The sequence below is a fragment of the Protopterus annectens genome, chromosome 9.part0 (assembly GCF_019279795.1).
Source record: "Protopterus annectens isolate FY-2018-M chromosome 9.part0, PAN1.0, whole genome shotgun sequence".
In the NCBI taxonomy this organism is placed as follows: domain Eukaryota; kingdom Metazoa; phylum Chordata; order Ceratodontiformes; family Protopteridae; genus Protopterus; species Protopterus annectens.
This window is the reverse complement of record NC_056743.1, coordinates 254,231,189-254,257,278: the sequence shown is the minus strand read 5'-3', so window position 1 is coordinate 254,257,278 and position 26,090 is coordinate 254,231,189. Positions and strand designations below refer to the sequence as shown.

Genomic DNA, 26,090 nt, shown 5'->3' with positions numbered 1-26,090 from the left:
AGGCTTATAAATGCCCTAGGGCAGATAGCCTAGTATGAACCTATGAACCTATGAGGGCAGCCTGCCAGGATAACCCTAGTGTGATGACTGCAACAGTGAATACACTTGAACATCTACATTTATGGTAGGTACACAACTGTACTTTTTGATTCAATGGAGGCCTCTTGCAGGGCTGCTGTTACAGGTTCTGTCATTAGAAGGCATGCTTGGTTAAAGGAACAGAATCTGCCTGATCATGTTAAAGCAAAATTATTGGATGCTCCATTACAGCATGATACTTTGTTTGGTGTTAAGGCAGAAGAGGTGTTGAAGAAAATGGAGGATAAAGCGAAATCTATGCAGACAGTTAAGGATTTCTTACAGGTACAGCCACCCAGATTTAGCAGGAACTGGCCTAAGAATTGGTCCTTTCCAGTGTCAGACAGGCCACAAAGAGACAGATACAGACACCCTAGAGGCAGATCCCAGCATCAAGGCTCATACAGGCCTAAACAATGGGGTGCTTCCACCTCCAAAAGCTGAGAAGACAAATCACAGCCTTATAGGAAACAGTCCCAATGACTTTCCTCTGCCAATGCCAAGCACTTACTTTTCCCCTTAAGGGTGCTGCCAAAAGATAGCACTTTTTTCACAAAATTGGCACGTGGTCACCCAGGACAAATGGCTCTTGAATATAGTGTCTCAGGGCTAAAGGTTCCACTTTCACACCCTTCCAAAGGCAAAAGGTATGCCAGACCTGCCACACAGTCAATGGGCAGAGGCACAAAATCAAGTTTCATCCCTCATGGACATGAGGGCTATTCAGCGAGGACCACAGCAAGAGCAGGGAGACAAGGATTTTACTCATGACTTTTCTTGGTACCCAGAAAGGACAAAGCCTGGAGACCAATACTGGACCTGTCTATTCTAAACACTTTTCTGGACGTTCCAAAATTCAAAATGTTGACTCTGCAGCAGCTTCTGCCCATGCTGGGCAAGAAGGCTTGGCTTGTAACTTTGGACCTCAAAGAGGCATACCTGCATGTCCCAATCAGACAATCTTGCAGAAGATACCTTAGATTCATAGCTGGCTCAATGCACTACCAATTCTCCGCACTGCCCTTTGGCTTATCTACTGCGCCCAGGGTCTTCACAAAATGCATGGCACCAGTAACTGCATTTTGCAGACAAAGAGGAATCCAAATATATCCTTACTTGGACGACTGCCTTATTCAAGCAGAGAACAAGGACATTCTACTGAAGCATCTGGTGTTTGTAAAAAGATTACTAATTTGCCTAGGGTACACAGTAAACAAAAATAAATCAAAACTGGTACCCTCTCAAGAGCCTTGGTGCAAGCTTAAATACAACTGCCCAGATGCCTTATCTCACGCCAGACAAACAAAGGCAAATGACTTCTTACTTCGAAAAGATGGCAACAAGACCCAGTTATCTGCAAGAAAAATTCTGCAGGCTTTGGGCTTAATGGCATCCTGAATTCTGCTAATTCCATATGCAAGACTGTATATGAGGAAGCTACAATGGTATCTAAAAAGTGTTTGGACTCAACATTGCCACAGCCTGGAAACATTAATTACCCTCATTCACTGCCTACAACAGGAGTTTCGATGGTGGGCACAGGCCTGTCACCACAACAAGGGACAGCCATTCACTTTACCCATAGCCAAGCAGACACTAACAACAGATGAATCAGATTATGCCCGAGGGAGCCCACATGGCAGGAAAATATATTCAGAGCACATGGCCCGCAAGCCAAATGCATCTTCAAATCAATCAAAAAGAGATGCTAGCTGTACAGAATGCCCTGACAGCCTTCAAGGATCTACTTCATCCTGGACAACTGCTGATAAAGATGGACAATACTACAGTCATGTGGTACATAAACAAGCAAGGAGGCACACATTCCTACCCCCTCTGCAGACAAGCCATGACTATGTGGAACACAACATTGACTTATCAAGTACACCTGCAAGCACAATTCCTGCCAGGAAAGACAAATACTCTGGCAGACGAACTAAGCAGAAACCACATGGATCCTCACGAGTGGAAACTAGATCCACAAATCTTCAGCATGATAACAAGGAAATGGGGATGCCCAGACATAGATCTGTTTGCCTCCCCTCACAACTGCGAACTACAGAGATTCTGCACAAGGACTTATCACAAACAAGCATGGAAAGTGGATGTTCTTGTCATTCAGCTGGAAAACCCTTACAGTATATACCTTTCCCCCACTGCCTCTCCTCCCCAAGGTACTCCTAAAGGTCAGACAAGAGAAGCCAAAAATTATACTGATTGCCCCAGACTGGCCATGCCAGCACTGGTATCCAATCCTAAAGGGCTTGTCTCAAGGCCCAGCCTGGACATTACCTCAAATTCCTCATTTACTGACCCAACAAAACAATCAGATCCTGCACAGCCAACTCAGAACCTTAAATCTGGCTGCATGGCGGATAATATAACCACTCAGAACACACCTCTCTCTAAAGCAGTTATGGATGTTATTTTGGAGGCCAGGAGGCCCAGCACCAGAAAATCTTATGCAGAAAAATGGAAGAGATTCTGTGCTTGGAACCAGGCACAAGGAATTGACACGCTTGCACCAAATATTCCTCAGATTTTACAATACCTAACTGAGATGCTGGACAAAGGCCTATCCTTCTCATCAATTAAGATCCATGCCTCTGCCATTTCAGCTCATTACAATACGGACCCACCTAATTTTTCACATCCATTGCTAAGGCAGTACCTCAGAGGGGCCAAAAACGTAAGACCTCAAGGAGAGCGCCAATACCTGCATGGGATCTCAACTTTGTCTTGGAAAAGCACACACTGCCTCCTTTTGAGCCAGCCAATATAGCTGAGATAAAATACTTATCATTGAAAACAGCTATGCTCCTAGCAATAACTTCAGCAAGAAGAGTCTCAGAGTTACAGGCATTAATGGCTGTGGAACTTTTTATCATTTTCCATCCAGACAGGGTTTCTCTAAGGACAAACCCAGCATTTATGCCTAAGGTAGTGTCCAGTGTGGCTCTTAACCAAACCATTCATTTGTCTACCTTTTATCCAAACCCACAGAATAAAGGGGAGAGACTTCTGCATTCTTTGGACATACACAGACAGCTATGCTTCTACTTGGACAAAACTAAAGCTTTCAGGAAGACTGAGCAACTCTTGGTGGCATATGCTGCAGGATCGCAAGAAAAAGCTATTTCAAAGCAGACTATTTCAAAATGGATAGGCCACTGCATTCGTTTCTGCTATTCACAACATGGCAAATCAGTGCCTAAGGGTATTAGGCCACAATCTACCAAAGCAGCAGCCACTTCAGCAGCCTTCCTCAGAGGAGTACCAACCAAGGATATTTTGGAGGCTGCAACCTGGACTTCAGTGCACAGTTTTGCAAAGCCCTACCACTTACCTCTTTACTCTAAATCCAGAGCAGGCTTTGCCACTGCAGTTCTGCAGGGCCTCATAGCCACTCCTAATTCTATTTAGGCCCAGCCACCCAACGTCAGCTTTGGGATTCAACCCAAGTGTAATGATTGCAACAATGAAACACGAAGAACACAGTACAGTTGTGTACCTACCATAAATGTAGATGTTAGAGTGTATTCACTGTTGCAGTCCAGGTTACCCTCCCACCATCCCCCTTTCATTTGCTGGGACTTATCTGTACTTCTCTATTCTATACAACCTATGTGGTGTATTTGCTTGTAGATGAAGGTAATGTTTATGTTGGTGCATGCTTTTTTATGAGCAGAAATTTTAACCTACCCTTTTGGGGGCACCTGACATCTGGGGCAAGAAAAACTGAAGAAAATGGCATCGGCTGCATCTTTTATACCCCTGGCACACTGACGTCAGGGAAGAGGCGACAGCAACCGGCGCCGGACCAGGACTTTAGAATTCAGGCCGACTGCGGGTAGCCTGCCAGCAGGATAACCCAAGTGTAATGACTGCAACAGTGAATACACTCGAACATCTACATTTATGGTAGGTACACAACTGTACTTTCTTCACACTACTGATACTGGACACAAACCGACAACTTCTTTCTCATCTTCAGCTCATTCTAAAACTACTGAGTTTCTAAGGCCCAGGGTAAGAGCTATACCTAAAAAACCCAAGACCCCAGCTCAGGCACCTGCTTCCATGCCTCAATCTCAAATACGTAAAATGGCGGAAGACCTTATTATGCTTATTAGGGGAAGCCAGGCTACCCCTTCCAAAAGAAAAGAAACTTGGACCCAGTAGTTTTATCTGAACAGGAATCCGATGACTGAGGTTTCTGAATATGAAGACATGCAACCCCTCTCTGCTTATGAGGATTCTGATGCAGAGGAATCCATTCCTTCTCCCTCTCCTCCGAGGATTTTTCTTTTGGTGACACCCTACATACTTTAAGGAAGCATTTCCAACGGGAATGTCAGGACTATCCCCAGTCAAAAAAGAGACTCAGGGAATTCTTAAATTTACCACAGCACAGACCTTCAGCCATTCCTCCTGTCCTGGATGATGTTTTTATGGAATCCAGTTTGACTCCTGACACCCTTCCTCCTGCTCCCAGGAAACCTGACAGGTACTACAAAGTCCCTGACTCTCACAAATTCCTTTTCACAAATCCTACTGCTGACCCAGAGGTCATCTCTCAAGGACCTAAAGAAATTAAAACAACCTCAACTAAGAATTCCCCCCCCCCCTAGACAGGGATTCCCGAGCTTTAGACAGATGGGGTAAAAAAGCATACACCTCTGCTACTCTTGCTATTGGAGCACTAAATTGTCACTTCCACATGCTGAAATATCAGTAACATACCATGGAACTCCTCAAACAAATATATCTTCCTTTCCTGCTTGTGCAGAAAATAAAGAATTACAAGAGCTTATGTATTCTGCAAGTCAGGTTATTAAGCACACCTTGCAATGTGGCTTTGACGCCCTAGAAGCATCTTGCAGGGCAGCAGTCACTGGTTCTGTCCTTAGACGGCATGCTTGGCTTAAGGAACATATCTTGCTAGACCATGTCAAATCAAAATTATTGGATGCACCACTGAACAAAGACAATTTGTTTGGCACCAAGGCAGAAGACGTCTTAAAAAAGATGGAAGAAAAAGCTAAATCTATGCAGACAGTTAAAAGACTTTTTACAGGTCCAGCCTCCGAGGTTCAATTGGCATTGCCCCTCCAAGCACTGGTCCTTTCCGGCCCCCTCCAGGCCAGCTTAGCCCAGACCCAGGGGAAACAGACCCCCTCCAGACAGTAGTCCTAGGGAATGCAGAGGAGATCTAAGCAATGGAGTTCCTCCTCTTCAAAAACAGGGAGTACTAAGCCACCCCCTTATGATAAGAACTCACAATGACTTTATACCTCCACCCCTTACCTCTGCCCACCTGCTTGTGCCCCTAGGAGAAAAACTCTCCTTCCATGCAAACAACTAGGCCTCTATCACCAACCACCGATGGACCCTCAAAATAGTGTCCCAGGGATACAAATTTTATTTCCACACACTGTCAACCCCAAGAGGGTCCTGAGATCTTCCTCCAAACCAGTTGGCAGAGGCCAAAAAGCAAGTCCTTTCCCTGCTCTCCATGAGGGCAATACAGCTTGTTCCTGCAGACCAGACAGGCCAAGGTTTTTATTACAGACTCTTACTGGTACCCAGAAAAGAGGGCACGTGGTGCCCAATCCTCAACCTAGCCATTTTAAACACATTTCTGGTGGCCTAAATTCAAAATGCTCACCCTCCAGCAGCTTCTTCTTATGCTTTCCAAGGATGCTTGGTTAACCATCCTAGACCTAAAAGAGGCCTACCTACACATCCCAATCAGGGAATCTTGCAGGAAATATCTATGTTTCAGGGTAGAATCTATGCACTTCCAGTTCTCTGCACTTCCCTTTGGCTTATCCACTGCTCCCAGAGTTTCACAAAATGCCTGGCTCCTGCCACTGCCTTTTGCAGACAAAGAAATATTAAAATTTACCCCTACTTAGACGATTGTCTGATTCAAATGTATTCCTGGAAGCAAGCCTGGACACAACATCCCAGATAGCATTCCCTACTCCAGAAAAACAAGCCTACTTGACAGGCTACTTCTCTCAACTAGCTACCAGAACCCAGTTATCCGCAAGGAAAATCTTGCAAGCTCTAGGGTTCATGACCTCCAGCATTCTACTCATTCCATATGCCACACTGCATATAAGGAAACTACAATGGTACCTAAAAAGCCTTTGGTGGCAACACACTCAAGACCTGGAAACTATCATACCAATGATAGCTTGTCTAAGGAAAGATTTTCTTTGGTGGGCAGCAACATGCAACCACAACAGGATACTTCCCTTCTCACAACACCACGCTGTCCAGACCCTCACCATAGACACATCAGAGTATGCATGGGGTGCACACCTGGACAGCAGGTGCATTCAGGGCCATTGAAGCCCAAATCAAATACATCTGCACATCAACAAAAAAGAGATGCTAGCTGTTCAGCACGTCCTGACAGTTTTCAGACCCCTAATCTCCCCGTGGTCTTTACTGATCAAAACGGACAACACTACAGTGATGTGGTATATCAACAAGCAGGGAGGAACTCACTCTTATCCTCTCTGCAGGCTCACCATGACCCTTTGGCACACAGCCTCAGCCATGCAACTAGACCTACTAGCACAATTCCTGCCAGGCTCCCTAAACTCTTTGGCAGACAACTTATGCAGAAACCTGCTAGACCTACATGAGTGGCAGCTAGACCACAGAACCTTCACCCTTGTATCTCAGAAGTGGGGCAACCCGAAGGTGGATCTCTTTGCCTCCCACTCCAATCATCAGCTCAGCAAATCCTGCACCAGGGAACCTCAAAGCAAAGTCTGGAAAGTGGATGCTCTATCCTTCCAGTGGGTAAACCTCTCAGTCTATGCATTTCCCCCTCTACCACTCATTTCAAGGGTTCTGCTCAAAATAAAGGAGGAAAAACAGAGGGCAATCCTGATTGCCCCAGACTGGCCATGCCAGCACTGGTACCCACTGCTGCGCAGCCTATCAACCCTGCCGCCATGGCACCTACCTCAAATCCCAAAACTCCTGACCCAGAAAAATGGAGAATTCATACATCCCCAATTGCAGATCCTCAACCTGGCAGCCTGGCTTATTCCCTGACCTCTCCTCAAACTGCCAGCCTAAGCAAACAAGTACTAGATGTGATACGTGAGGCCAGAGGCCAGGTGCCCCAGCACTAGAAAATCCTATGCGGACAAGTGGAAAAGGTTTTCCACCTGGATCCAAGCTAAGGGAGCTGAAACAGCACAGCCCTCCGTACCTCCGATCCCGAATTACCTAGCAGACCTACTACACAGGGGTCTAGCCTTCTCTTCTATTAAAATTCATGCCTATGCCATCTCTGCTGATTTCAGCACAGAACCACCTCTCTTCTCACACCCTCTCATCAAACAGTTCCTAAGAGGGGCTAACAACTTAAGGCCATGCAGAAGAGCTACTACCCCAGCTTGGGACCTTAACTTTGTGTTCGAAAAGCTCACCCTACCCCCCCCTTTGAACCTGCAGCTTCAGCAGAGTTTAAATTCCTCTCTTGGAAAACAGCCTTGCTGGTCATCACTTCAGCTAGAAGAGTTTCAGAGCTATAAGCACGCATGGCTATAGAGCCCTTCATCATTTTCCACACTGACAGGGTCTCCCTCAGGACTAACCCCTCCTTCATGCCCAAAGTGGTGCCTAGTGTGTCTCTCAAACCAATCCATTCATTTGCCCACCTTCTTCCCCAAGCCACAAAACGGGGGGGATTCTGCACTCTCTAGATGTGCACAGACAACTCAGATTCTATCTAGATAGGACTAAATCCTTTAGAAAAAAATGACCAATTGTTAGTCAGCTTTGCAGCAGGGGCAGAGGGCAAGGCCATATCCAAACAAACAATCTCCAAATGGATAGCACACTGCATCCATTTCTGCTACAAACAGCATGGGAAACCACCCCAAAGGGGGTCAGGACACATTCCATGAGGGCAACCTCCACCTCTGTAGCTTTTCCCAGAGGGGTCCCCACCAGAGACATCCTGGAGGATGCAACTTGGACTTCTGTTCATACTTTCAACCAAGCATTACCACCTGCATATCTTCTCCAAATCCAAGGCAGGCTTTGCCACCGCAGTCTTGCAGGGTATCCTAGCCAGCCCCAAGTTGTCTTGACTGCCTCCACCCTTTTCTTCAGTTTTGGGAATCAACCCAAGTGTGATGACTGCAACAGTGAAACATGAAGAACATAGTACAGTTCTGTACACTTACCATAAATGTAGTTATTCGAGTGTATTCACTGTTGCAGTCCTGGTTTCCCCCCTCCACCCCCCTTGTCTCTCTGTCTACCTCTTCCACTCTCCTTACAGGGAATTTTTGGTATTTACTTTCTACTGGTGGTGTTCTTCCACCATAACCTAGCTCCCTATTTGGGGGCTCCTAACAGGGTCTATATTATATCCTTGAACACTTAAAAAAGCGAACGCTGATTGACCAAACTTATTTTCGTGAAACTGCAAAATATCGAAGCAGCAGAGGCTCGAATTTTTTCCCAGGGAAAGAATTCGGTTGTCCATTTCTATTGCTTCGGTATTTTCAGTGTTATGGTGGAAAGTTACCGGTCGGATTCAGGTAAGTGTGCGATTGTGTGGATGTGAGTGTTAGGGTGATTTAGGTGAGTTAGGGTTAGGGCTCGGGTTAGGTGTGTGTGCGATTGAGTGGACATGAGGGTTAGGGCGGATTTAAGTGAGTTAGGGTTAGGGAGCAGGTGAGTGTGCGATAGTGACGGACCTTAGGGTTAGGGTTTGGGTTAAGGTAAGTGGGTAGTTAGTGGTGTGTGCATAGTTTACTGTAGGTTTAGGTGTATGTGTGTGGATTTCTGTTTGTTTGATGTCCTTGTATTGTGTGTATGTGTTTTGGATCAGTGATTTTTTTCCCTGGGGGGGGGGGGAGGGGGGGGATCGCTGATCTGACAGTTTGAGATTGTAAGCTTTCGCTTAAATTAGGTCGATCAATCAGCGTTCGCTTTTTTAAGCATTCGATGATATAATATAGACCCTCCTAACAGTTGGGGCAAGAAAAACTTTTTCAATGGCGTCACCTGCCTGTTTTTATACCACTGACGACCTGATGTCAGTCCTGGAGTGACAGCAACCGATGCAGAAATACTAAGCCTCTGGTATTCGGGCCAACTGAGGGTTACCCCTGGCAGGATAACACAAGTGTGACGACTGCAACAGTGAACACACTCTTAACATCTACATTTATGGTAAGTGTACACAACTGTACTTTTCAGAGCTGAGCATGATTCACACCAGCTCTCATTTAGAACCCCTCTGGAGTTCACACACACTTCAGTATGTGTGTCATTGGGTCCATATACATAGCCTGCACTAATTCTACAAATGTTTCTGGGACTTTGAACCATCTCACGACTACCCAAGTCAGCTCTTTTGGGACCTTCTCATATGCTTTCTCCAAGTCTAGGAATGCCTAGTTGGACTCTTTCTTCATCTCTAGCTTCTTCTCAACTGTCTCACTGCAAACATCAGAGTGATTGTGTTGCTTTCTGATCTGAATATGAACTGCTTATATTCTTTTCTACTACTCTGCATTTCATTTATCAAACATCCTCTACAGCACTTTCATGTAGTGTGACATGAGTCGATAACTGTATACTGTTCATAGTTGTCTTTGTACACTTGCACTAGATTGTTTATTCTCCTGTTATCTGGGATACGTCTTTCTCTCCATACTGCTATGAATACCCTTAGGAGCCTTTTCTCTCCCATGTCATCCAGCATCTTCATTTCTTCTACTGTGACCTCATCTGTATCTGCTGCTTTTCCTGACTATTTTCCTTAGTGCTGTTCTTACTTCTTCTAGAGTGGGCTCTTCCTCTTTCATTGTAGGCTTTCTCTGGGGTTTTCTTTTTTGAGAAGCTGCTGGAAGTACTCTTTCCCAGTGCCTATGATGTCTTACAGACCGGTTAGCAGGCTGTCGTTGGCATCCTTTATGAATGGTTTCAGATGACTGTCTCTTATTTATCTTTCTGTCTTGGCCTTGTAACCTGATAGTTTCTTTGTGCCATCTGCTGGGTCACTTTCCAAAAGCTAGTAGACTACCTCTGATGCCTTGTTCTTTGCTGTTGTGACTGCTCTCGTAGCCTGTTTGTTAGCCAGCCTAGTCGATCTTGGTCCAGCTTTTATATCTACCACCTTTTCTGGTGCTCTTTCCTTCATTTGATAACTTCCTGGACTTCTGTATTCCATCAGGATGTCCTTCAAGGATGCATCTGCAGTCATCACATATGGGTTGTCCTGCCTCAGGCAGCCCTTCGGTCGGCTGGATTCCAAAGTCTGGGTCCGGCATCGGCTGATGTTGCACTTTCCCCGACGTCAGAGCGCCTGGGGTATAAAAGCATCAGCCGACGCCATCTTCCTCAGTCTTTCTTGCCGCGTGGTGCCCGAAGCAGAAGCAGTTCGCAAGTGCCGGTCGGCCAGCTCCTGTAATTCAGCTACTGAAGACTTCAAAAAGCTAAGTACCCCGTTGGGGACTCTTTCTTGCCTCAGCCGATGTCAGATAAAGTTAATAATTGTTTAACTTGTGGGAAACAAATACCTCATAAGGATTTCCACTCTTACTGCCTCCCCTGCCTAGGCCCAGACCACGACGTCTCGGCCTGTTCAGCCTGTGCTTCCTTCAACCGACGCACTCTTAGACGTCGGGCAGAGTTTGCAGAGGAATTTTTTGGGGCTAGTTTTTCATATAAGATGCCGTCGGAGACTCCGACTTCTCATTTAGTTAAGAAACGGAAGGACAAGGACCGACACACGCGGGCCACAGTTTCGGCTGAAACCACGGCCAGGCCTACTGCGAGTGTCGGTCTCTGCTGAAACAGAGTCCTTGGTACTTCCAATTACCGAAACAGCTCAACCGACTACCTCGGTCCCGGAGGCCCCGGCTGAGTCGGTTATTGAATTTCCAACAGAAACTGGTGTCCTGGAACCTTCCGACACCATTCCTTTAGACAAATCTACACCAGCACGTGGTGCAGCCAGGCCTCCTGCATCCATGTCCATTAAGGCATTCTCCAGGGCTAAAGCTGCTAAACTTTCAAAAGCTTTGCCTCCCAAGGTTATCCCTCAGGGACCCTCTACTGGTTCACAGATTCTAAGCTTAGCAGAGGATCTTATCTCCTTAATTAGGGGCTCTCAACCTCATCCGGACAAGGGCTCTCAACCTCCTCCAGACAAAAGGCCCAGGGTTGAGCCCTCTGATCCCCACTCCTCAGATGAGGCCTCTGATGGCTCTACTCTCTCGGACCACCAGGAGGAGGCTTTTTCGGCCTACGAGGATTCTGATGCAGAGGAATCTATTCCCTCGGCCTCCCCTCCTGAAGTGTTTTCCTTTGGGGAGACACTACACACCATGAGAGAGCATTCCCAATGGCAGGGCCAGGAATTCTCTGATTCCAGGAAAAGATTAAGGACCTTTTTACATTTGCCTCAGCATAGACCTTTAGCTATTCCTCCTGTTTTGAATGTCATTGATGATGTGTACTCTGACTCTAGCACAACCCCTGATTCTCTCCCTCCGGCTCCTGCCAAACCCGATAGGTACTACAGGGTCCCGGACTCGCATCTTTACCTTTACAAGACCCACTCTGCTGATCCAGAAACTATTTCCCAGGGCCCTAAAGGGGTTGCAGCTGCCACTGCTAAAAATCCTCTCCCCTCTGAAAGGGAGTCCAGAGCTTTAGAGAGATGGGGTAAAAATTTGTATACTTCTGCTACTCTTTCTATGAGGGCATTAAATTGTCAATTTCATATGATACAGCACCAAGAGTATTTGTTAGATGAATTGCATAAAAAACTGTCTTCACCTGACCCCCAAGACCGCAAGTCACTTCAGGATCTGGTACATAACTCACAACAGGTTAGCAACCATTTCTTGCAATGTGGTTATGATGCATTGGAAGCTTCATGTAGGTCAGCTATGACTGGCGCAGTCATACGTAGGCATGCTTGGCTGAAGGAACAATCTCTGCCAGACCATGTTAAAGCAAAGCTGCTGGATGCTCCACTGGAAAAGCAAAAGTTATTTGGCTCCACGGCTCAGGAGGTCCTAAAGAAATTTGAAGAAAAGGCAAAATCTGTACAAACAGTCAAAGATTTTCTCCAAGTACAACCACCAAGATTCAGCAGGAATTGGCCTTCCAAGAATTGGTCCTTTCCAGACTCAGAGAGGTTTCAAAGAGGCAAGAACAGGCATGCCAGAGGTAGAGGGGAAGCTAGAGGCTCCTACAGAGGACGTCAATGGCAGCCTCCCAACCAGAGAGGTAATGCAGGACCTTCAACTGCTGCACAAGGACAGGCTCAATGACTTTACTTTGACACCGCCAACCAGGGCTCAATTGGAAGCACCTTTGGGCGGAAAGCTTTCTTTATTTTCAGAAAATTGGCACAGTATTACAAGGGACAAATGGACACTACAAATAATAGACAAAGGATACAGGTTTCATTTCCACACATTACCAAAAAGAAAGGGCATGCCAGACCTGCCACCGAATCAAAGGGCAGAGGCTTTGAAACAAATTTCCAGCTTAATGCAAATGAAAGCTATAGAAAAGGTTCCTCTCTCAGAACAAGGCCAAGGATTTTATTCCAGACTATTCCTTGTTCCAAGAAAAGAAAAACAATGGAGACCTATTCTCGACTTGTCCGCACTGAATACTTATCTCACTGTGCCAAAGTTCAAAATGCTGACTCTACAGCAGCTCCTTCCCATGCTGGGCAAGGATCTTGGCTGGTAACTCTAGACCTCAAGGAGGCATACCTGCATGTCCCTATCAGACAAAGTTGCAGAAGACACCTCAGATTTCTTGCAGGGTCAGAGCATTATCAATTCTCAGCATTGCCCTTTGGCTTATCTACTGCGCCCAGAGTATTCACGAAATGCCTGGCATCAGTAATTGCACACTGCAGACTTCAGGGGATTCAAATATACCCATATCTGGACGACTGCCTTATACAAGCGGACAGCCAACAAACTTTGGTAAAACACTTGAATTATGCCATCCACCTACTTCAGGCCTTGGGATATACAGTCAACTTTCACAAATCAAGACTTGTTCCATCCCAAAGAATAACCTTTCTGGGTGCAGATCTAGATACAACCACCCAAATGGCCTTCCTCACAGAAGAAAAACAAAGTCAACTACCAGATTACTTCAAAAATTTGACAAGACAAACCCAGCTGACTGCAAGGAAAATCCTGCAGGCCCTGGGTTACATGGCTTCTTGCATCTTTCTGATTCCACAAGCAAGACTACATATGAAGAAACTACAATGGTACCTAAGGAGTTTATGGATTCAGCACAGTCACAGCCTGGAAACTTTGATACCACTCATTCCATGCCTTCAAAAGGAATTTCTGTGGTGGGCTCAAGCAAGCCAGTCAAACAGGGGTCTGCCTTTCAGCAAACCAATAGCCAGCCAAACCATTACAACAGACGCTTCAGACCACGGATGGGGAGCGCACATGGAGGGCAGATGCATTCAAGGTCTATGGTCACAAAAAGAGCTACACATGCACATAAACCAAAAGGAAATGCTGGCAGTGATACATGCAGTCGAAGCCTTCAAACCCTTTCTGCATCATGGCCATCTGCTAATAAGGACAGACAACACCACGGTTATGTGGTACATAAACAAGCAAGGAGGCACCCATTCCTATCCTCTTTGCAGGCTGGCAATGAATCTATGGGAACTTTCCTTGAAACTCAATATACAGCTACAATCCCAGTTTGTGCCAGGGAAAGTCAATATACTGGCGGACAGCTTAAGCAGAAATATCATGGATGCACGCGAATGGATGCTGCACCCAGACATCTTTCTACAGATAACACAATCATGAGGGAGGCCGGACTTAGATCTTTTTGCCTCTCCCCACAATCATCAACTGAAGAAATTCTGCTCAAGGACATACCACCCACAAGCATGGAAAGTGGACGCCCTCTCTTTCAGCTGGAGAACTCTAACAGTGTATGCATTTCCACCTCTCCCATTAATGACCAAGGTTTTACTGAAGATCAGGACAGAGCAGCCAAAAGTGATTCTGATAGCTCCGGACTGGCCAAGACAGCACTGGTACCCACTGTTAAAGAGCATGTCATGTACGAAACCATGGCCTCTTCCTCTATGGCCACTTCTACTGACACAGCACAATTACAAAACTCTGCATTCCAACCTGAAAACCTTGCAACTAACAGCCTGGAAAATACCTTGACTCCTCCTCAGGACAAGCTATCCCAGAGAGTGAAAGATATTATTATGGAAGCTCACCGGCCTTCCACAAGAAAGGCATATTCAGCAAAATGGAAAAGATTTCACATTTGGAACACCACAAAGGGCCTAGATGCGACAGTGATGAACATGGCACATATCCTGGAATACTTGGCAGAAATGTTCCACAATGGTCTGTCTTACTCTTCCATTAAAATTCATGCTTCAGCAATTTCAGCAGAGTACAATACTGATCCGCCTGTCTTCTCTCATCCTCTCCTAAGACAGTTTCTAAGAGGAATCAAAAACATCAGTCCTCCAAGGAAACCACCTCTACCTACTTGGGACCTTAACTTCGTGTTGGAAAAACTAACACTGCCTCCCTTTGAACTAGCAGCATCTGCAGAACTACAGTTCCTGTCTTGGAAGACTGCTTTCCTTCTGGCCATAACCTCAGCAAGAAGAGTATCTGAGTTACAGGCCCTTATGGCAGTACAACCATTTCTTATTTTTCATCAGGACAGAGTTTCACTAAGAACCAATCCTACATTTATGCCAAAGGTGGTATCCAGGGTTTCATTAAATCAAGCTATTCACTTGCCTACCTTCTTTCCAAATCCACAAAACAAAGGGGAAAAACTTCTGCACACTCTGGACATACACAGACAGTTGCGCTACTACTTGGACAGAACTAAAGGTTACAGAAAAACTGACCAGCTGTTGGTAGCATATGCTGCTGGTAAACAAGGAAAAGCAATTTCCAAACAGACAATTTCAAAATGGATAGGGAATTGCATTCGTTTTTGTTACTCCTTTCATGGAAAAACTGTGCCAGCTAACATTAGACCTCATTCCATGAGAGCCACAGCCACCTCCACAGCCTTCTTAAGAGGGGTGGCTACCAAGGACATTTTAGAAGCTGCTACATGGAGCTCCGTGCATACATTTGCCAAGCATTACAATTTACCTTTATATTCCAGATCCAGAGCAGGCTTTGCTACGGCAGTCCTGCAGGGCATTTTAGCTACACCATCCTTTACATAGTTCCTCCACCCCAGATTGGCTATGGTATTCTACCCATATGTGATGACTGCAGATGCATCCTTGAAGGACATAGTACAGTTTTGTACCTACCATAAATGTAGATGTCCGATAGGTATGCATCTGCAGTCAGGTTTACCCTCCCTCCTTCCCCTCTGTGGTATTTCTTGGGTACTTACCCCTCTAATAGCTAGCTGGGGTGATCTATTATGGTGTATTTGTTTTTATATTATTGTGCATGTTTGGATTTTTAAATGCATCTCTCCAAATTTAGCCTTCCTTAGAGGGCACCTGGCATCTGGGGCAAGAAAAACTGAGGAAGATGGCGTCGGCTGATGCTTTTATACCCCAGGCGCTCTGACATTGGGGAAAGTGCGACATCAGCCGACGCCAGACCCAGACTTTGGAATCCGGCCGACCGAAGGGCTGCCTGAGGCAGGACAACCCATATGTGATGACTGCAGATGCATACCTATCGGACATCTACATTTATGGTAGGTACAAAACTGTACTTTTCCTTATGTATCTTACTTAGATATCTGGCTCTGCCTATAGTCTTCACTCAAGTTATTCTGAGAAACTGCTGTTCTTCATCTCCACTTATTTCCTGTTCTTTCTGAGGTGCTGGAACCCTGATTATTTACTTTGCGAGTTTTCACTCCAGTCAACTTCCAGGTCTTCAGCCTAGTCTCTGTTGACCTTAGAGCCTTCTCTAACCACTGCTTGCAGCCACCAGTGGTTTATACTATGGACTGACTGTTTCAATGGGAACGACTTTGCAATATCTGATTCTACCTCAATGCCGTTTCCTTTCTTAGGAGGAAGTCTACCTAAATTATATGCTGGCCACTCTTGTATGTGATCGTGCGACTACGTCTCTTGGTGGACCATGTGTTGATCATCCTTAAGCCATTTTCCAGACATGAGTCTAAAATGGTCTCCTCTTATTCCTTTTACCCCAGTTATGTGAACCCAGTCAGTTACTCCCATTACTAACATCAAATCATGTTATCCTGCTTTCTACAGCAGATCCTGCAACTGCTGCCCAAATGTCATGTTTTCCTCATCATCATAACCCTGATGTAGGGAATAAGCCAAGATTATGAAGACTGCCCTGTCTTTACACTACAGTCTGACTGCCATGAGTCCTTCACTAATTCTATCATTACTCTGCCTTCGAAAGGCTCTCATTTAGCACAATTCCCACACCATTTGTAGTCTGCCCCTCCCTTGAGAAGTAGAGACTGGATCCCAAGCCAATTGGCCCTGCTGCATTGCCCTTCCACTTTGTCTTCTAAATATACAGGACGTTTACCATCATGTCATCCACTTCCAAGCTGCATACTGTCACTGAACTTATATTCAGTGTAGCAATACTTGGTTCCTGTTAAGCATGTTGATTGGTTTTATGTACAACTTTTGTCCAACAGAGCTCTCCTAGCTACCCCAGTCTGGGCAACTGGACACTGGCCAGCCAGAAGCTTAATGAACCAGGGCTGCTGGGCTTTATGGCAGGCACACACTGACCAACAGAAGCACACAGACTCCCTCCCACCATCAGTATGGCTCCCAGGTGTAGGTCAGAGTCCTCATTCTCACTTTCCACTGGCAAATGTTTTGGTAACATTAGTCAGTCAATGTGACCAAATCACCTAGGGACAATTTTACACAGTTGGGTGGCAAGCTCTCATGTGGCATCATTCTGTGATCAGTGTTCTACTACCTTATAGATACTGAGCATCACAATTTGCATATAGCAGTTGTTCTATACAACTCTTTTCCTTGATAGGCACCTCCTACAGTCTGTGCTACAGCCAGCAACTGCATTCAACTTTTTTTGGGGGTTTAAGATGGAAACACCCAGCATGTTTGTGAGTGGTGGGTGGAACTGCACAGAGGAACAGGGAGAACATGCAAGCTCTATAAAGGCCTTGGTCAGAAGTCACGATCAAATCAGAGACCTTGTGCTTTGGTAGCAAAGACCTTAAGTATTAAGCCAACCATTCCCTATAGCTAAGAAATAACTTATCTAAGTGTTCATTTAGCCACCAGATGATGAGCCCACAGCAGCACAGCCTTTATTGCTTAAAAGAAAATCATGATTGAAGACACTGCTATAAATATTAACATTTCAACATGTCCGCCTGAAAACTTAAGATGGTGGTAGCTGAGGTTGTTCACCACATGGATCATCAAGAAGCTTACTCATCTGATCCCAGGTTGGTACCGGAGAAGTGAAAGCTACTAAGGGTACAGTGGTCACACATTTCTCGAGTTAAGTCCACCTCTGAAGAGGCTTTGTAGGATTTGGACACTCACAACTTCATCTTATATAGAAAGGGATTAAGTTCACTTCTAATCTACTCTTTCTTAGACAGTAAAAGAGGCACCCCCAGCATTCCCCATGAACAGTAAACACCCGGTGCCTATTTGCAGATCAAGAAGGCAGAATGCTTGCTCATACATAACCAGCCTGCACCCAGGGAGTGGTCTTTTGGCTTTCCTTGTGTCAGTCACTGCAATCAAGTTGTAGGATTCTTCTACCTGTAACTCCACTGAGTTCATCAGGCTCTGACATCCCGAGTAGAGTTAGGCCTACTCTGGACTAACACTCCAAGGCTTGTAGGACAGGCTTTTGAAGTTGTACAGTTTGATGTATGGTTGGATCTTTCTTTGGGTATGTCGAAATGCACCCTAGGTAATAAGGGCTGATGCCAGCACCAGATGATTCACAGGAGCATAGGAAAAAAAAGGGAGGTGGCAGTTGTTTTTTTTTTTTTTTTACTATGATCACTTGGGTGCTTTGCTCTGTAAAGACAGCCTAGTTTGCAGTGATTGCACTGACAATGTGCAGATCGAATTTTAAATGGTCATCAGTGATAATTCCTAGTAATTTTTTGTTGGTGTCAGTGTTGTTTTGATTTATGCTTTACAAAGGAATAGGATTACTTTGGTTTTGTTGGGGTTTAAGAGTAATCAAGATTAATTTAGCCAGCCAGTTTTCTACAGAGGTGAAAGCTTCCTGTGTGAGGATTTCTAGGGGGGGGGAGATTTGGGGCTGGACAAAATGAAGTTGAGTTGTCACCGTATTGTATTATGGTGGTGAGTTTTGATTCCTTGTCTTTGTCATTAATGAAGATATTGAAAAGTACTGGCCTGGATTTGGAGCCTTGGGGGACTCCTGTAGGAGTGGGAGTCATTCCACTTACAGACAGGGTGCAAATGTTTAGGCAGTTGGTGAACCAGCTAGATGAAGAAGTTGTGAGGCCTACAAGATTTAGTGTTTAGAGAACATGATGTGAAACCGATCCTGTGTAAGAATCTTAAGGTCAACTCTACATGGGCTGTGTAGTTTACAACCTCAGTGACTAAAGCACCATTGTACCCTTTTTCACCTGATAAGAAATGTAAAGCTTTGGCCATGCGTGGCAACAGAGCTTTCCACTGCCTTACTGGGACTCAGACCAGTCAGCTATTTGTTTAATCTCTCCAGGTTCCAGTCATGCCTACTGGAAGAATTAATGAAAAAGCTTCTAGTCCTTATGGGTTTTAGAGTAATGGAAGAGCTGCTTAAGACCCTTAACATCATTTCTACACCTTGCTTCCTCTGGCCCCTATAATTTTTTTCTGTACTGATGTTCTGGATAGGCCAGAAGGTCCTGATATGTGATGGTGGAAAATGATATGGTTGAGGCTGTCCTTTTCTATGAATGATCCACACAGGCTATCCTTGATGCCCTATTCTGGAGAAAGTCCACTTTAGCTAGGCCACCCAATGACTTTTGCCCTCAATGTCTGCTGACCTTCAGGCCAACTGCCATGACTACATCCATTTGTTTCTTTACTGTATGTGAGCTGATCGTGATACATCCATCATTTAGGCAGCCATCAGGGTTTTATTGTGTTATTAACCTACCATCCCCACTCTACATATCCTTTGACACTGAAAGGTTCAATATACTATACCCCTTAGTAAGGGCACATAATATAATCCCCTCAGAAGGCCCTCTCCTTTGTAAGCAAATACCTCCATTTGGTCTGTGGTCTGCACTGAGGAATCTTACATGGAGTGTGCACCCTACTCGTGCGGTCCCTTACAGAGGTGAGAAGGCATTGTCTCATAATACTTCGTGCTACACCTCTTATATCTGGGTGACTGACAGCAGTCAGGACTTTATCCCTCTAAGTCACACAGCTGGTAGGCTTCCCATGCCATGGCTTTGTGTCAGGGCAGACGAAATCAGCTCTTACTGTGATGGACAGCCCCTTTGAAATCCCTGGCCAGAGAATAACAAAAGAACCCAAAACATCAGGCACTCCTGTCACATACCCCTTGCTGTGCCGCCAGTCCAGCAACTGCATTCCTGACTGAACTATTCTCAGTATGGGAGGGCTGTCCAGAAAGACCTCTACTCAGAAATTAAGCCACACCCACACATCTTTTCAGAGTGGCTTATATTCTAGTTATTCAAAGAGACTATTTATTCAGTTGAAGACATCCATGTATTTTTCTGTTTTACTTACTTTTTGGGATGAATATTGTTCATCCCATCCAACATTTCATCAACAACTGCACTGAGCATCTCCAGTATGTCATATTCCAAAAAGAGATTTTCCAGGGAATCATGTAGCTGCTGCCGCCACCACAGGGAAAGAGAGGTTGATGCTGCTCAACATGGTTAATGCCTTTGGTAGATCAAGTTACTGTCTGGGTTCTGCAGAGGAGGTTCGTTCATTTCAATGTAGGTGTGCATATTTTCTCTGCAATGTGTTTACCATCTGGCCTGTCCTCTGCAACTCCATACCGTGAGATCTCGTTTTTCATGTCCTAACAAGTCAAGAAATAAAACACAAATGAACAAAGAAAGTGTTGCAGCTTTAAAACAATTTTTGCAGGAAGGCTTCAACCTTCTTTGCACTCCCCGGCACATACCCCAGCTCTTATACATATATATATATATATATATATATATATATATATATATACATATATATATATATATGAATCCCGAGATCAGTCTGGCTTGGATTTAGGGGTATACGATACAGCAATTTCAGACTTCTATTCCCCAGTTCACATTTATTTCAGACATTCTAAAGATTGCAATTATAGTCTTCAAAATATCAACAAGAACCACCTTCTGCATCCAGGGTGTTTACCACTAAGCCATCTGAGCTGTATCCAAAGTGATGCCTATGGTGGCAGATGACTTGTAGAAGACTGACTTCCAGCTATCACATTACAAGGATGGTTGACTCCTGTTGGCCCCAATACAAAAATTCCTTTTAGCTAATTTACTTTGGGTGCTTCCACAGCTGAGGCTCTGGAAGACTCCATAAACTTGACATAGTTCTTCTTGAACCCAAGAACCCAACCCAAAAACTGTCTTCATCATGGTATGGCTGGCACTCTATAGTGACAGTAATTCCTATCCAAACGGGGGGAACCAGGAGCTGAAAATCCTGACCAGAAGGGTAAAGGTGCTGTTGTAAAAGTGAAGAAGAGAGAACAAGCTCAGACTACCATGCACCTGCTGAATTTAATGGTGGTCACAGCTGTCATGGTGCCTTTCACACCTGAAAATACAGCTGATACAGTCTTCTGTGCAGTGTCACTGGATGCAGAATCATCATGCACTCATGATCATTTGTTGTCACTCCCCTGTTGCTGGATGTTAACAAGATAGCTGATCCTTACTAAGCTCTGTGTGGGCCTTTTTTCCTTCCTCAAAATCCATCACAGATTATGATTATGGATACTTTGTAGGCAGTATAAGGAAACTACTTGGGCTCCTTTATGATACAAAGAAAGTGGACTTCCCAGGAAAGGTGATTTCTACACAGACCAGCGAGTATTGTTGGGTAGAACATCTTATAACATGCAGGAGGTGCTCTACGGGAAGTCAAGGGTAAACCTCTGCATGATCTCGCCTGACAACCAAGTTTTGCTTTAGTACTTAAGCAGATGGCATGCACTTGTAACCCTTCACCAAAGAGATGATGTAAACCTGCAAGTGAGCCGTAGCGGTATTAACCATATAGCCTTGCGCAAACTGGGAGAAATGAACAGGATTAAGAGTCTTTAAAGCTGGACTTTTCAAATCACAATTCCCTAGCTTATATTTCTCACAAAAGATGGCTGTAATACATGTACTATCAAAACACAACTTGAGCCTGTTAATTTATGATCAGTTATAAATCCTGTGGAAAAACACTTCTGCTGAAACCAAGTTTAAAAAAAAAACCTTAAATGAATTTATCCATTTATCAAAATAAATACGAAAATATTTTTGTAAGCAGAGATGACTGCTGCACGTCCACATTTGAAAAAAAATACTAATGTTGAAATCACAGCATAATGGGATTCACACAAACTTCCTTCACTAGTTGATTTTGCTATTAGTAATAAAAGTAAAACCTCAATCAATACAAAATAGAGTTCTGTTTTGCACAAAAGTCAAGGCTTAACCATAGAAAATGAGAAACACTGAAAAACTACGCCCTCTTCACTCCCCCATCCATAAATAAAAATCTCACAACACTACGGAATAGTGGAGCAAAGGAGAAAAAAACTTCTTTCCTCAAATGTTTGATAAAGGACACACACAGTTAAAGGAAACATTACACTGAACAAGGCAATGAAATGCACTTCAGTGCAACACAAGACGCACAAAAACAGGTAGCACAATAACAATCCACAAAATCATTTCTTGCAATGGGGCAATACCCCTTGAATCCCCTTACGAGGCTTCACTTACCCAACTCCTTACTTTATTAATTTCACTGGATGTTACCGCACCTCTGAGAAACAGTGCTAAGTTAAACTCTCTATTTGGCTACCAAAACCACATTAACATGTAGGAAAAAAATACCACTTCTAATGGAATGAGCAATAACTACCTCAAGCAATAAAGCCTGAATTACTGTGATTCACTCTATCAAGTAATGAGCAATTGTCTGTCACCCATGTAAACGAGCTAGCAGAACCCATAAGACACATCCTGGGTCTTTGATTGGAGCTGTAGGTTCAGAAGGCCTGTTGTTCCCCTTCTGTTAAGTTTAAAAAGTTCAGAGTCTGGTCAATTATATAGCTAATCACAACCCTAACAAGGCCGATGAACTACTCCAATAGTCATTCCTTGACGGTTTCAGATTTTCAAGGGTATTTGTTACTCAAGATATGTGGTCTCCCAACAGTATTCCAGCCAATCTCCATGCTGACTCTCAGTTCCCCTGCTACTCACCCACTTAACATCTTTACCTTAACACTTACACACCATCATCCTAGTTGTCGCAGCATGCTCAACCTTTAATTCACCCATGATAACATCCACCTTACACTCTCCCAATACCACACAGCCCATCAGCATCATCCTAGGTGTACTAACACGTCGCAGCATACTCAACCCTTAATTCTTCCAGGATAACATCCACCTTACACTCTCCCAGTACCACACAGTCCATCACCATCATCCTAGTTGTACTATCGAACATGTCACAGTATACGCAACCATTAATTCACCCAAGATAACATCCACCTCATACATACCTCTCAACCTCAGAGCAAGAAATCTGGACAAATCCATAAATAAAAGTGGGACAAAAGCCCATAAATAGGGACAATTTTTAAATATTGCTCTTACAAACTTCGAAGGTTGATAGAAAAAGAAGTTATGTACTTCCATGTTGGTAGTCCATCTCACCCTTCATTTTTTCATATGGGTTCGGAGCCGATCCACGGCTCCGACTCGGCCGATTTACAAGCTCAAAGACTTCTGGTCAGCTCATGGCTAAGCAGGTATCACATAGTGCACCAGTACAAACCCGAGATCTTGTTTACTGCTCACTAGAAGAAAAAAAACATAACAGACAAACCAATACTAAAGGGTCTCCAACCAAAAATAACCAAATTATTATTATTATTGTTATCTCCAGATCTTCTAGGATGGGGGCAGGAGGGCGGGTTTGTAAAAATGAAGGGTGAGATGGACTACCAACATGGAACGTTATGGTGATTACATAATTTATGTTGTGTAGTCAAATCTCACCTTCATTTTTACATATGGGACAGCATCCCTAGCGCCTTATTCTTGGGTGGCTCACTGGAAAATACTCCTAAGCACCGTGGAGCCAAAGGATGCTCTTCCCCTGGAAGCTAAATCCAATTTGTAATGTGTAATAAAAGTGTGAGGGTTAGCCCACGTAGCTGCTGCACAAATATTATCAAGTGGGACCCTGGCTTGAAAGGCTGCAGAGGTAGACAGCGACCTGGTAGAATGAGCCTTGATCCTGCAGGGTAAAAGTCTGCCCTCCGAACTGTAGATAAAAGCTATGCAACTGGAAAACCAGTTAGATAGTGTCACTTTATAAACTGGTACGCCCAATCTGGAGTCAGAAAAGGAATGAATAGTTGATCTTATTTCCTAAATTCCTTGGTCCGCTGTAAATAAAAACGTAGTTGTCTATGAACGTCCAGCTGATGAAAACGGTATTCATCTGCATTACTGTGATTAGGGAAGAAAACCGGGAGTTCTATGGATTGATTTAAGGTAGCAGGGGAACAAACTTTGGGTACAAAGGAGGGATTAGTACGCAGCGACACCCTGTCCTTGTGAAAGATCAAATAGGTGGCTTAACAGACAAGGCTTGCAGCTCTGATACCCATCTAGCTGATGTAATAGCTACCAAAAACAAAGTCTTCCAAGACAAAAATTTCAATGAAGATGAGTGTGAAGGTTCAAACAGGGAAGAAGTTAGTTTGGACAACACAAAATTTAAATCCCAAGAAGCCACAGGGTGATGTTCATCGTGTTACACTGCTGCAGTCATCACACTTGGGTTATCCTGCCGTCAGGCGGTCCCACAGTCGGCCAGAGTTCCAAAGTCTTGGTCCGGCGTCAGTTGCTGTCGCTTCTTCCCTGACGTCAGTGCGCCAGGGGCATATAAGAGGCATCCGACGCCATTTTCTTTCGCCTATCTTGCTGCGCGGTGCCTGAAGCAGAAGCAGTTCGCAAGTGCCGGTCGGCCGACTCCTGAGATTTTCAAATCAAATTTCAGACCGAAGTCTTCAATAAAGATAAGTACCCCGTTGGGGAACCTTTTCTTGCCTCAGTCCGATGTCAGAAAAAGTTAACACTTGCATTTCTTGTGGGAAGCAAATACCTCATAAGGACTTTCATTCTTATTGTATTTCTTGCCTAGGCCCAGACCACGACGTCACAGGTTGTTGGTTTTGCGCTAGGTTTAATAAACAAACTATAAAACATCGGTTTGATTTCGCCCAACATTACTTTGGTAGGAAATTTAATTATACCATGCCGTCGGAGCAACCGATGACTGGAATGTATAAAAAACGCAAGGATAAGGACAGGCAGCAGAGACCCAAACCAGATTCCGAGGCCTCTGCTGGGCCCATAGCGGTTCTCCGGTTTTCAGTGAGGCACCTATGCAGCCCCTGACGCCCACTGATTTAGAACCTCAAACGGCTTCCGATTCCCAAGCAGAGATTACTAGGCAACCACAGCCTTCATCTTTAGCACCTTCCGACTCCAGGGCTGAAGGAGATTCCGGTGCAGTTGAAAAGCCTTCAGTTGCAGAACGTGTCTTCAGACCGACTACACTCACCATTAAATCCTATGCAAAGCTGAAAACTCCTTTAAAAGCAAAAAAGACTGTACAGCAATCTCCAGTACAGGGCCCCATGCCTAAGAAACAGATGCTTAAGATGGCTGAAGATTTAACTACCCTAATCAGGGGTTGCCACCCCCCTCCTGATAAAAGGCCAAGACAGGAGGAAGATTACGCTTCCACTGATCAGGTCTCAGTTTCCTCAGATTCTTCAGAGGAACAGGAATACTCTTTTCCCCCTTATGAAGATTCTGATGCTTTAGAGTCTATTCTCTCAGCATCTCCCCCCAGAAGACTACTCTTTTGGGGAAACTTTACATACCATGATGGAACATTTCCACTGGGAGGGCCAGGATTACTCTGATTCTAAGAAAAGGCTCCGAGAGTTCCTTTTACTACCCCAGCACAGACCACTTGCTATTCCACCCTTGTTAGACATTGTGGATGATGTTTATTTAGAATCTAGCCTTAACCCAGACTCTCTACCTCCTGCACCAGCCAAACCAGACGGATACTACAGAGTCCCTGACTCACACAAATTCCTATATAAAAGCCCTGTTGCTGACCCAGAAACCATTTCCCAGGGTCCCAAAGGGGTTAAGGCCTCTATTGCTAAAAATCCTGTACCCTCTGAAAGGGATTCCAGAGCACTAGACAGATGGGGAAAGAAAGTATATACCTCAGCTACTCTAGCTATGAAATTGCCAGTTTCACATGCTGAAATATCAGCAATACCTGATGTCTCAATTAAAACAAAAAATGATCACACATTCAGAGTAGCCTGATTTCAAGGAAATGCAAGATTTGTTGCATGCAGCTGAACAAGAGGAAAACATACTTTGCAATGTGGATTTGATTCATTGGAGGCTTCCTGTAGAGCAGCAGTCACTGGGTCTGTCATACGTAGGCATGCTTGGTTAAAATAACAAACCCTACCTGATCATGTTAAAGCAAAGTTATTGGATGCACCTCTACAGCAGGATGTTTTATTTGATGTAAAAGCAGAAGAGGTTTTAAAGAAAATGGAGGTTAAGGCAAAATCTATGCAGACGGTCAAGGATTTTTTACAGGTTCAACCCCCTCATTTCAGCAGAAACTGGCCAACAAAAAA

At 44.5% G+C, this 26,090-nt stretch overlaps 1 long non-coding RNA gene across 2 annotated transcripts in view; it reads right to left on the bottom strand.

Annotated features, from left to right (window-relative positions):
* Positions 1-26,090, bottom strand: part of LOC122811172 — a 1,417,861-nt gene that overhangs the window by 1,302,627 nt on the left and 89,144 nt on the right. For both annotated transcript variants that reach the window (XR_006366220.1, XR_006366219.1), the window contains exon 2: positions 19,877-20,180. This is a non-coding gene — a long non-coding RNA (uncharacterized LOC122811172). The remainder of the gene's footprint in view (positions 1-19,876; positions 20,181-26,090) is intronic.